Source organism: Adiantum capillus-veneris, chromosome 26, assembly GCF_014529385.1.
Source record: "Adiantum capillus-veneris isolate H3 chromosome 26, ASM1452938v2, whole genome shotgun sequence".
Taxonomy (NCBI): domain Eukaryota; kingdom Viridiplantae; phylum Streptophyta; class Polypodiopsida; order Polypodiales; family Pteridaceae; genus Adiantum; species Adiantum capillus-veneris.
Genome location: NC_140956.1, coordinates 110,030,662 through 110,044,274, shown reverse-complemented (window position 1 = coordinate 110,044,274; position 13,613 = coordinate 110,030,662).

Genomic DNA, 13,613 nt, shown 5'->3' with positions numbered 1-13,613 from the left:
AAGTTGTCTTATTAATGCTAACAGTGAGTATACTTGAAGTGGTCATAGCTAGGATTTTAAATATTAGAATTGTAGTATTTGAAGGCTCTACAAGCCTATCTTTGTGGCTTGTCAATTGGAACTACAGAGAGGAAGTTATGTCAGTTTGAAGTTTGAGTCAGCACAGCAGACCCATACCGGATTGGGAAGCTGCTGATAATGAGTCAAAGATGATATGAATGCATGGGTCTAAAGTGCTCACTTTGAGGAGCGTGTTGGTTTTTTAGTTTGTCAATTGGAGTTGTGGTTGTCAAAATATGGCTAGTTTAAGTTTCACCAGGGGCTCTCAATCTCGATCAACAGTTATGGTGGGGTTGTTTATTAATGAAGATTGATAACAAGTCAAGGACTTAGACCTTACTGATGAGTTATGCCAGCCAATTACTTTCATGGAAAGTGAAAAGCGGTACTCTTTTTGGTACATCCTAGTTGTGATAACTTGTTTAGTATACTCAAGTGAGTTCTAAATGGAGTCTACATGCTATGTTGGTTATGGGCCGGTTACACAAGACGGTGGCAAAGGGACAAAAATGTGGAAAATCAAGATGTTCTTCTTGATTTCATTGAACCTCTAGTTGAACGGTGCTCCGATCAAACGGTCAGCTGGATCCATGAAGGCTGCCACTATAGAAAACATTAGTCTTCTTCTGAAGATATCACCACTTCTATTTTTTAGGACAAAAACACTTCTCCAAGGGGGGAGTAATGTAAGCCCAAGGGCAACCCAGGGGTCCATGGACCTAGGCCAAGGACATGGACTACTCATGTGGACTGGGGATCCTAAAGAAGGCTTGTAGAAGCCTATATATAGGGTGATAAGGAGGAGGATCTCGGAGTCAGTCCCTTGGGTCTCACACACTCGTGCTATATTAAACGTCTTTAGAAGGCCAAAATAACCTGTGAGACCAAACTGAGAAGCTCAGGCAAAGTGACAAAATCAACTTAGCCTCCAATCCAGAGGTTCATTTCCAAAAACTTTAGTGCCATAAGACCTCTTAATCATGTTAAATCTGATGATGGCAATAGAAGTTCAATTGACTTCTCAACATGGATCGTGATCCATGTACCTCTGAGTCAGAACAGAGACAGAAACTTACCATACAAAGAGCTAGTCGATAGCAACCTGGTGCTTCTTTCAAAATTGAAATTGGACCCAAATTGTTGAGGTTGTGTAGGGAATTGTGTGCTAAGTTTTGTTGAATAAAAGCAAGAACTAACAAGAACGGCTATAAGCTCACAGCTATCAAGCAACTTCTTGACAGGTTGCAAGAAGATAGTACCCAGCAAGCAAGATCAAATGGGAGATTCAAACTATTTAATGAGGTAACTTGGTTTTGATTTTTTATTACCAATTTTTCATGAATTTGCGGTTAGGAAGATTGTACTAGAATAGGAACCCTAGCATCTTTGATCAAGGGAATAATCACTCGACAAAAGAAAGTGTGAATTAGAGACCACTGCCGCCTTTGGAACCCATTTTAGAGGAGAGTTTCTCTAACACTTCTGAGAGATCATACAGCCTCATGACTGAAGATTCTAACAAGTCAAACCCTAAGGGAACAGATTCGACGGGTGCAGGTCCTTCTCAGCATGCATCTGATGTAAAATTATTGTATTCAAAGTTTCAATTTGAAAATGTGCTTAAGGCCAAAATCTACAAGGATGGAATAGTCCCCTACTGTGTTAAGTTGGAAAATAAGCCGAGAGGTTCAAAGACCTTGCAGATGTTGATTATGACGGGGAAAGTTATTTCGATTGAGAGGCAGTAATATACCTGGTGGTTCATAACCCTTTTATTCTGGATAAATAAGGAATGACCGGCACCAAGGACAAGGTAGATAGTGAACTAGCTGATGCACCACTCAGAATGGAGAAACAAAACGCGGTACTCAGAGTCACCAATGAGATAGAGCGTCTTAACACAGACAAGACATATGTGGGGCTTTATAAGTTCAATAATGGAGGACAAAGACGAGCCCCGCATCAAAGAATTGACAGACCAAAAAAACTTGTATGTTTACACGTACACGGAGGGTTAAAGTATTCAGGTGGTCATAATGGACAAGTACGGTTAAAAGTACTCTCCAATGGATCGAAAGGAGTTAGAGAGATATACATATTTTGGAGGACCACTCCACCAATATTATGTAAATCCAGAAGAGGTAAAAATCACGACTACGCACACCAGACCTGAGACTGTAACCATGAGCCCCTTGAGAACCAGGATAGAGGATTCTTATGGACATGAACGAGTCCCAAAAACAGGACCTTTAGGATCGATGACGTCTAGGGCTTCCATGAACACACATAGGGGTAGTACTCTTCTTGACATTACTTACACCACTGGAATCCCTCCGACTACTACACGAGATCGACTTGATGAACGTATAGCAGATAGGATACCACTACTAGTACCAAGAGGAGATTATGAACCTAGAGAAGCCACACCAGGTGGACTAGGAGTTGTTAGAATGGTTGCAGAGGCCAGATATATGCGACCATCTCAGGTGGAAAAATGTGTACCCAAAAAGTATTATGGATCCGGAGATCCATATGCGCATGTTTCAATCTTCAAACAAGTGTTGAGAGCGGAACAGGTAACCGATTTCCACACTCAATATGAAGGATTTGGGTTGACATTAGAAGTAACTACCTTGAATTGGTTCCAACCATTAAAAAACTTGGAATTCCCAAGTATTGAGCAACTTCTCTGCGAATTCTCTAAGGAATTCTCAAAAAGAGGGATCAAGCATAACACTGTCTCCCAGATCTATGCATTTAGACAAAAGAAAAAAGAGAAAGTGAAGGAAGCATCGCTTCGTTTCAAGTAGTACATAGAAAGATGCCCTGCTCGAGAACTACCTCAGGATGAAAGACTACCAGTATTTTTCATAGAAGGATTGCGAAATGACACGCTCAAAAAGGACTTGTACTTGAAGGCATGTGTAACTTTTGAGCAAGTCACAAAAGAGGCGTTGTATCTTGTAGACAACTGCAAGGCATATGGGGAGGTGACTGAAGACACAGATCAAGGGATGAATAGCCCCTCTTCAACCACTAGTGAGTCCATGACAAAATTGGTAGGGCAAAACCCAACTGTGCCGGACGTTGATCGAATGATCGAGGAAGTGATCATGAGGATAAACCAAGGAAGCAGGACGAACCCAAACACACGACAACCTCCCACCCAAAAATGCGATACTTGTGGAGGAGATCATCCAACCCAATGGTGCAACCTTCAACAAAGGTCAGGAGCAAACGCACAGCAAATATTGAAATGGTGTGCTACAGAACAAAAATGGACAAACCATGAAACTCACGAATGTTTCTATAATTGGAACTATGTTAGAGAGAGACAATATGGACCACGTGGAGGGCAACAATTTTCGTCCCCTCCAAGGTACCAAGTGGGGCCAAATAACGCAATCTTGGGGCAAGAAAAAACTCAACCGGTGTTGGGACATCAACCTCCCTTACCCCAGGAAAATAGGGCTATGCTAAGGATTTCTCAACCCATAGAATCACCTTCTGATCAAAGTATGGTCCAAGTAGTCTCATATTGAGAAGATTCAAAAAATACTTATGGGAGGGGATTTGATGGGAATGCATATGCTCCAGAGGGACATAGTCCATGGATAATTCCAGAAGAAATGCCTGAGCCCTCACACATAGCAGAGCCAACTAAAAACCATTATTTGGTCAATGAGAATATGCTCATGTTCATGGCAAATCAGGGCTACAAAGCTAGGGGCTACCCTCCTAGAACGGGACAACCAATGGGAGCTCAACAAGTTTCTCCACCACCTATAGGCCCATGCTATGAATGTGGCGGTGACCACTGGGCTAGAATTTGTCCAAACAAAGGAGAACAGGTGAAACTTTTTGGATTCTGTGACGGATGCACGACCAACCGTCTCATTTTACACTATCCAAAATCGTGGTGGACCCAATACAATGTTTGGGTACATAATAAAATGAAGTAAAATAAAAACTAAAAGCTGAAATGAACATGAGAGAGAGAGAGAGAGAGAGAGAGAGAGAGAGAGAGAGAGAGACGTGAGAGTCTAGAGATCTCAAAACAAGGAGCTTGCGTATGGGAAGATGCACAATGCAACCCTAGCTAGGAGACACCGTTACTTATGAGGAAGAGAAAGAGGAAACTACAAGATGGCCATCTTAGACTCCATCATCAGTTAACACATGCCAACTTGTGTTGATCAAAAACCCAAACTCATGTACATGATCCTACCATGCTTGGTAGCACCGAGCACAGCCTCCCTAAGTCCATCAAGACCAAGGTTTTCCAAAAACATTTTTTCTAAACAAAGAAAATAAAGGCACACTTGAAACTCTTTTTGGTTTTGGGCAAAAATTTGAAGCATTCAAAAGCAACAACACTAAATTCAAAATGTATTCATTCATTGCTGATAAGTTGTGTTGTCATGATATGTCTACAATAGGGAGGCACCGAGGCATTATGTTTCCAATTGCAAGGGAGCATGAGCATGCCAATAGGACAGATGATTCATCTTCTATCATTAATTGGAGAGAAAGAGAGAGAGAGAGAGAGAGAGAGAGAGAGAGAGAGATGAATGGAATGAAATGAAATGCTATGTTAACGTCTTCAAAAGCCCAAAATGTTACAACTATGTGTGACTCTCGTACAATGTCAGGGAAACATAAACATAAAAATAAATGAGGGTACCTAGAGTGTGCATTGTGTGGAGATAAGATATAGAGAGACAGACGTACGGTTGGAGGTGCTAGGGGTTGGGGTTTTGGTTGCAAGGGAGCATGAGCATGCAACCAATAGGACAAACGACTCATAATTTTCTTCTCTTGTCATTGATCCGCACAAAGAGAGAGAGAGAGAGAGAGAGAGAGAGAGAGAGATCTTTCCTTATTGATCCAAAACTTTCCAATCGAAGCCATCAAACTAAATTTGAACTTTACCTTCCAGGGTCAATTGGTGAGAGTTCTCTAATTCACCCTTGGTTTAAGGTCACTGATGGTTTTCTCTTGGTTATAACCAATCACAATCGTCAGTGTGTTCCCCTAAGATGAGTGTATTTACTAATTATACAAATCCCTCATTCCCAAGTTTGATTCCCGCTCCGTAGGTCAGAATCCCTTTCCCTTTTCTTGACTTAACTTAATGGAAAACATATAATTGGGCTTAACTTTTTGGCCAATAAATTAATCTTGCGGAATCCACCCTTCCACCAAACTATTTGGTAAATACACCTTTCCAAGGTAACTTACTATGACACTAGGAAAATAGTACTCCAAACATGTCAAACCAAGAATACATTTCAAGCATTTAAAAGCAGCATGCAAACTATTGCATAGCCTAGCAAGTGTGCATTTATCAGGTCCTTGCCTCCCTTTTTCCTTTTAGAATGTTTTACTTCCTTTTTCCTTTAGTATTATTAAAGCTATTTAGTTATCTTTCAAGCAATCACACATGCTTTTCCAAGCATATCCCTATCTTCGTCCCAAGACCTGGGTATCATGTCTCCTCTGCCACGTGTGGAGGCGACGTCTTTAGATAATTTCCTTTTTTTTTTTCTTTATCTTGTGTGGGAGAGGCTTACAAAAATGATATACTTTAGGTTCTTTTTAATTCAATAATCTGAGAAGCAGAGTAAAGGTCTGGCTGATGAGGACAATTGTGGAATAGCCCATTTAGGTTCCTAGCCTTTCCAAGGTTCTTTTTTACCAAACAATTTTGAAGAGTTTCTTAATTAAATCACATACTCCTCCCTTGTCCAATCCCTTCATGTATCCATTTTCCTTCCTCCTTTTCTCGTCAACTCAAGCCTACTCGCACTAGGCCAATTTCCAGACGCATCCGCGTATCTCACCACCCGATCGGGACTCACTCCCATCCAATCCCATTTCTAGGGCTTAAAACACAGACCAACGATTATCAGTCCTAGCCGATGAGGCGGTCCGGGGCGGGCAACAAGAAGAGTGGCCTCTAAGCACTTTTCTAGGCTCCCGTGCTGCTCAATTGGGGCTGGGGCAAGCACAGTCAGAGACAACAACAACCCATAGCCAGAAACCAAACAAGAAAAGGGGCACCACCTAGTTGTAGATGCGAACTAGGACGCACGTGATATCTCCTTGTACTCAAATGCACAAAGAGAGGGGAATGCAAGATAGCCACACACACCAAACACAAACATTCACCGCGCCAGAGAGAGGTAAAGAGCACAAATCAACTTGAGCAACTCAGTCTTAGCCTTAAAGACTAGATGCACACAAAGCTTGATGAGAAATAGAGAGACAACACAAAAACTTGACCTTGTTGCCAATACACAAATTGTCTTAGGGTCACGGGAGCCCTCTCACCGAGCACCCTCTTTCAACTGACTTTTTAGGCAAACAATTCAACAAGCCCTCAAACCATCAAGCATGAAATAGCACAATAGACTTCAAGGCCAAGATACCTTCAACCACCTGATGAGTCAACTTATCAAGTCAATTTGGAGAGAAGAGTCGTAGTTTGCAACATACAATTGCACCCAAAACTATGAATCTTATTTATGGACAAGAGTAGGCTACAAGTGTGATGCAGAGAATGGTATCACTCTACTCCTCTAGATGGCATAACTAACTTCAAGCTTCTCCATGCACCTATGAGTAGTGATGAAATAGAGTACTCACAATGCGCACACTCTACACAACTAGGCTTGAAGAGTGGTGTATTATGTGTTGAGAATGGTGTGGTGTAGTGTGATCATGTGTTGATTTACAAGGGAGATAAGGGCTCTATTTATAGGTTTTAGAAGCCCCGATTAGGATTAGGCCTAATCAAGTTTATTTGAAGAAATCAAAGATTATGCAAATTTTTATTTTTTTTAAATGAGGGTGGGCCTCTCTTATCCTTTGAGTCACATGGATGTGGGCTCAAGGTAAGAGAATTATTGAGGATGAAAGGAGAGAGGATTAAGTGAATAATTTGGGAGTGCCTACTCTAGTAGAGGGTGCATTTTACAATAAGGTTAGTGGTTAGTAGTTAGTAATTATCACTAAAAAATATTTACAAAATCATTCACCAAATGGTGAGATATATGATGATAAAAGTTAGAGAAGGGATGAGCTTGTAAAGAGAGGTTGAAGCTTTGACATTCACATCTTTACAGCACCAGAAGAAGAAGCAGTCAGCATGGCGAAGTAGCGCGTGTCGATGAAGCTATGATATCTTCAAACCTTGGAAAATTCATGATAAAAGCCTTCATTTGCAGAGGTTATCCTTGGATTTTTTCTAATTTTTTGAAGTTCTTTACAAAGCTGAAGAGAGTATGGTAATATGGACATATATGTAGAGAGAAAGGGGGACACATAGGGTGTAGAAATGGAGGATGAAGGCTATGGAGGTGTGAGAGATGTGTCAATGGTGAAGAGGGTGAATTAGGACATGAGAGTTGCAGGTTTGGGAGTGGGAAGGAGAGGGAGGAGTGTGTATGAAAGAGGAAAATGATAAAGTGGAAGAGGGAGTGTGGCTGCATAGCATGGGCAAACTGGGGTCCACCAATAAAATCATAGCTCACAGCTCGTAGCTCAAAAAAATATGAAAAAAATTGAGGTAAAAGTTCAACTCACGAGCTACAACTTTTGTTTGTATCACCTTTTCAAATTGAGGGAGCATGTGATCATTAAAAATTCAGCAAAATCGACTGTTTTTTCCACTACACAAAGTCCTTGTGAGGTCCTTCTTTGGATGATTCTTTTGAATACCTCCAAGAGTGAGCTCCCCATGGTGCATGCATGCATTCCACATACCCTTGACCTTATTTGGTAGGTCTATAATTGAAGATATTGTTGAGATCATGATATAAATGAATAGTACAACTAAGAAAATCAAATATTGAGGGGTCTGAAAAAATATGTACATGTCAAATATAAATAATATAGGTGAAAAAATTATAAAGGGGTCAAAATAAATCTCTCTCATTATAAGTCTATCATAAAAAGATGAATAATTTTGGTGGTCTAATTTATGAGAGTAATAGGGAATAGATGTAGGAAGGAAAAAATCACAATAGTGAAAAAATATACACATAAATAGAACTAGTTTTTTTGGATTTTTGTTGGGATGGAGTTACACAAAAAATAAGAGAAGCTTGCATGAAATTATTTTTATATGGAATAAAGAGTATGCAAAATGGTAAGAAAAAATATGGTAATGGTGAGTCAATGTACATAGCATAAATAACACACACCTAAGTATAAATATTTAAATAAATACCAAAATAATTATAAAAAGTCCTTTTATTTAGGCGCTATATACAATAAAATATTTACACACAAATGGACCATAATATACTTATATATTTTTTATTTTTTTATTTTATTTTTGACTCAACTATCCCAGTGACTAGCTAATTGAGGGTTTTTAAGAAAATATGGAGAAAGTCCCTAACTCACACACGCCTATGTACAGTGAAATGGTAGGGATAACCAAAATTTTTGAGTGATTTGATAGGGTGAGGTAGCTTACTATGGCAATTATGGAAAGCCGAAAAACGGCTATCACCGAAAAGGACCATCCCCCATTGCATCCCACAGGTAAATACCTACACCGGCCTTTTTCAAACATGTAAGACAAAGTTCACATTTAAATCTTCTATTTTATGTTAGTGCTATCCACGTCAAATATTATCGATAAAGTATTAATTCTAATTGAAATTTAGATTAGCTTTATTGAGTTATAATCACTTAGTTCGTACTTTCTTTTAATTTCTACTCAAACAAGACCTTAAGAAAACAACGAATCTTTTGGACATTAAGGTTTTGTCTCTACAAGAGTAAACGTACTAGTGTCGTGAAAAATACTCATGCAATGGAGTACAAATGATCAACAAATTATTCTCAAGATAGGGTTTAGGTTTATCTCTTGCTTATGTAGAGAGGATTAATCACACAGGTAGGAGAGGCTTAAAGATTTGGGGTTTTCCAATTGGCAAGAGGGAAGGGAGGAATGACCTTATTTGAAATGGGAATCTTCTTTCTCAAAGAAAACTTCTTTGGTTATGATAAACTTGCCCTTCAAAACTCAACTCCTTCTTGAAAATTTGATATTAACTTAGTATGTCACTAACACTTTTACTGACATATTTTATGCAAAATCAAGAGCATTTCTTTTGGAGAAATAATACTTCATCTTTTGGAAAATAAGGCTAGTTCCAAAAAACAATCCCATTACTTAGTTGCCTTTGATTTATGACATTTAGCTTTAAAAGAGTAATTCAGGTAAGAGAATAAAAGTAACTTAAAATCATAAAAAGGTTTGTGCGGGAGATTAAGTGTAACATTTAATGCACTAGTAACTTGTGTGTAGTGGAAATTGATAACATAGTGAGCATTTCATTAAGAATAAGTTCATAATGAGCATAGAGAGAGTAGTTAATTTGAGAAAGCAACATAGCAATTTACACCTAGCTAATTTGGCATTGACAATACTTGAAAAGAGAGAGAAATAGAACGATTGACAACATTTGAGGACCAGATTTACATGGAGCCGACGGTCCCCCCTCCATAAAAGCTTTGTATTATAGCTTCTCCCATCAAAGGAGACTTTTGTACAATACAATCTTTGCGTTCCTTGATAAAACTATTCGGTGTAATGAAGATGGAAGCTTCATGCACCAAATTATGCTCGAAAAACACACCTAGTGTCCCTAGCCTCAGTCCCAAGACCTCACACACCTTCAAAAATGGTGAGAGCTAGCAGGGAATGAGGATAGATTGAGAGGAAGAAGATGCATCTTATGAGAAATAAGTATTCTCCTCACATAATCACTCTAATAGCATAGCTTAGCTTAGTAATTAGCATGGTAGAGGAGATGAGCATGCCATTGAAGCTTGGCTCTTGGTTGGATTTGCATTCCATAGCCAAGAGTTGTTGGTGTAGGCCTCTACTTCCATATGCTTGGAGAAGGAGATGGAGTTCTTCTTGCACACATGAGTTGTGTGTGTGTGTGTGTGTGTGTGTGTGTGTGTGTGTGTGTATGTGTGTGTGTGTGTGTGTGTGTGTGTGTGTGTGTGTGTGGCAATGTGCTAGAGAAAAATGCAGCCCTCTCTCTTGTCTTGGTCGACCCCTCTTGCTAATTGCTCATGCTGGCCTCCCATTGTCTCCTGTGAAGCTTAGCCAATCACAAATTAGAAGCATAGTTAATAGCCTTTTGACAAGTGTCCCCCTTTCCCCTTTTGTGAGAGCTTTAGGTAATTAAATAATTCAACTAAACTCTCATTGGACCTCTTAGTCTTCTGGCCAATAAGAATCAAACAAGCCATTGGGTTGTTGAATGCTTATTGGATCCCTTGGTAGAATGTCCAATAGTCTTCTAGGGAGCTTAAATTCTATTGGTTCTTTCATCAAGCATTTTTAAATTGATTAGACTAAACTTACTCTAGCCTAATTCTCATTGGTCCACCTCTATGGCCATCCAATAGGATTTGAGGGGAGATTGGGGGCAATTGGCCTAGGAGCCTAACATGTGTCCACTATTCCCTTTGTGTAAAGGGGGAGCCTTGGAGTGTGTGTGTGTGTGTGTGTGTTTCTCTCTCATCCCATACAATAACAGCTGACCCCCTCCTTCCTAGGGATGTGGGAAGACTTTTTAGTCTTTCCATGACCATCCAATATTTCCCCTACTTTGGCCTTTGGACAATACAAGTAAATTTAGGAACTTTAGCCTATGGAAGTCTTAATGGGGTTGAACCTTAGGTCTTTTAAGTCCCATTGAAGCACATTGCTCTTTTGCAGACTGTCCCCCTTTAGATCCCTATTTTCCTTCCTTTGGATCCCTGACAGAGATTGGTCTAGCAGTCTTACCAATATTCTAGCTTTTACTCCCCTGGTATTTCCCCATATTAAATTATCAGTTTAAGACGAGAAAATCATTTGGGAATATTAGATATTAGTTTTTATGACATAACCTCTCTCTTGAAATCATAGTCTTCCTCGATTATGAGGTAGAGAAGATAAAGCCTAGTCATTAGTTCGTTTGCTAGTGTGTAGAGGATCCCTATTTTACCCTACGACACCATTCCAGAATGGATGACTAGTCCATTTGGTGCTTGAGAGTCTTAGCTACCGCAAGCATGTCTGCACATTAGTCCATATCAATCTTCCATAGTAGAGTGACAAGCTCTACTTGGTGTTCGGGAGACATCATCTCCATAAACATGATCCTAAGCATGCATACTTATTAAAATTTGTGCACAATAAATAAAAAGAGATTCTTATAAGACAAAAACTTTGTTCATTTATACATATTTACATTCGCTTACTCTAAGGAATCGTTGTAAGCATTGACAAGGTTTAGGTTATCATTTAATTGTATTCCTTGCATTTATCTAGCATCTTCAAAAGGGTAATTTTTAAACTTTATAAGATATCGTTAGATAGTCTTACCACCTCGTAATACCTTGTCTTCTTGTAGGAGAATGGACTCGGGCTATAGCACCTCTTCTCGGTCCTCGATCTCCGGTGGGTCTTCAATGATTGCTTCTTGATGTGGCTCTCCTTTGTAAGGCTTTAGTAGGCTCACGTGGAAAGCATTTTGTATGAGACAATGGCTGGGAAACTTGAGTTGATAGGCCATCTCATTGATTGGACGAAGAATCTGAAAGGGGCCATAGTACCTTTTTGCTAATTTAGCATAGTACTTTTAGTGTCCCGTAGGAGTCTTGCCCGTTGTGTGCCTTAAAGCCTTGGGAGATTTAAGAAACACCCAATCATTTTGTTTAAAGGCTAGGTATCTTTTGTGCTTATCAGCAGAGCAGACTTTTGCCTTTACGAAGAGATGGATATAGCACCCTCAATCTTTTGGAAAGATTCTTGCAGGTCTCGGCTATATTCATCTGCAGCGAAGATCTTCCCATGTACCACCTTGAGTAGCTGGGGGCTTTTTTATCTTCCCTCAATCACCTCAAAAGGTTCTTTGTATAGTGTTATTGTAAGCATACTCACTAAGGGTAAGAAGTTTATCCTTGTACCTAAATTCTCGAAGATACCCTTCCAAAAATTAATGGTCATTCTAGGGTCTCTATCCGACACTATAGACATTGGCATACCATGGTATTTGAAGATTTTTGATATGAAGAGGGTTGCCATCTGATGGACCTTGATAGTCTTTTTAACAAGTATGAAATGTGCTTGTTTGCTAAACCTGTCTACTATCGTCTATATTCCTGTATTCCCATGGATAGACTTGGGAAATCCAAAGATAAAATCCATGGATATGCTCTCCCATGGTGAATTAGCGATTGGCAAAGGTTGAAGAAATCCAGGTTGCTGCCCTCTATCAAATTTCGTCTTTTGGCATACCACACATTTTGAAAACATACTCTTGTATGTTTGCCTTCAGGGCAGGCCAATAGAAATAGGTTTCTATTCCTTTTAGGGTAGACTCAATCCATCTATGCCCCGCATAAGGAGGAGCATGATAGCCATACATTCCTTTCTCACGTAGTGAGTTAGTAACGCATAGTCTATTACCATAGAGAAGATAACCATCTTGTAGGGTAAATGGTTCTTCCTTCTTCCCTAGTGTAAGGGCTGAAATCACATCTCTAAAATCGGGATCAATAGCGCCCTCGTCTATCATAGAAGATAGATCATTGTGACTTGCTATGGATACGGCATTCACTCTCGGTCGTCTTGAGAGTGCATTGGACACTTAATTATGCTTGCCAACAATGTGAGCAATATGAAAATGAAATTGCCAAAGGAAATTTTCCCACCTCATTTGTTTGTCAGAGAGCTTGGTCTGCGTCATGAAGTACTTAAGGCTTTGGTGATCCGTTTGGAGAATGAAAGGAGTCCCCAATAAATAGTGCTTCCACGAGTCTAGAGCATGTAGAAATGCTAAGACTTCCTTCTCATATATGCCTAGATCCTACTCAACAGGGTCAAGCCTTCGACTTTCATAGGCTATAGCGTGCCCTTCTTGGAGCAAAACAGCTCCAAGGCAATCACCACAAGCGTCGCATTGGACCTCAAATGGCTTTGAGAGATCCAGCAGTGTAAGTACAGATTGAGAGATAAGCTTTTTGAAAGCATTGTTCTCCTTGGTGGACCATATATACCTAACATTTTTCTTTGTTAGGTCATGTAATGGTCCCGTGATTTGTGAGAACTTTTTTATGAAGCGTCTATAGTATGCACACATACCTATAAAGCTTCTTAGTTCATGCAGATTCCTTGGATTAGGCCATCCTTTTATTACCTCTAGCTTTGATGGATCCATTTGGATGCCGTCTTGAGAGATTATGTGACCTAAATACTGAATCTCTTGTAAGAAAAATTCACTTATTAATATAAATTTTATTCTCTGGTAAAACTTAAAATATTATTTGGAGGTGTCGTTTGTGTTCGTTAAATGAAATAGAGTAGATGATTATATCATCAAAGCACACTCAAGTAAAGGTTCCGTGAGGCCTAAATAGTTTCTCCATCAAGCGGTTAAGTGTGGCTGGTGCATTGGTCAAGCCGAAATGCATGACAATGTACTCGTAAAGACCAAACATAGTGCAAAATACTGTCTTTACAATATCTTGAT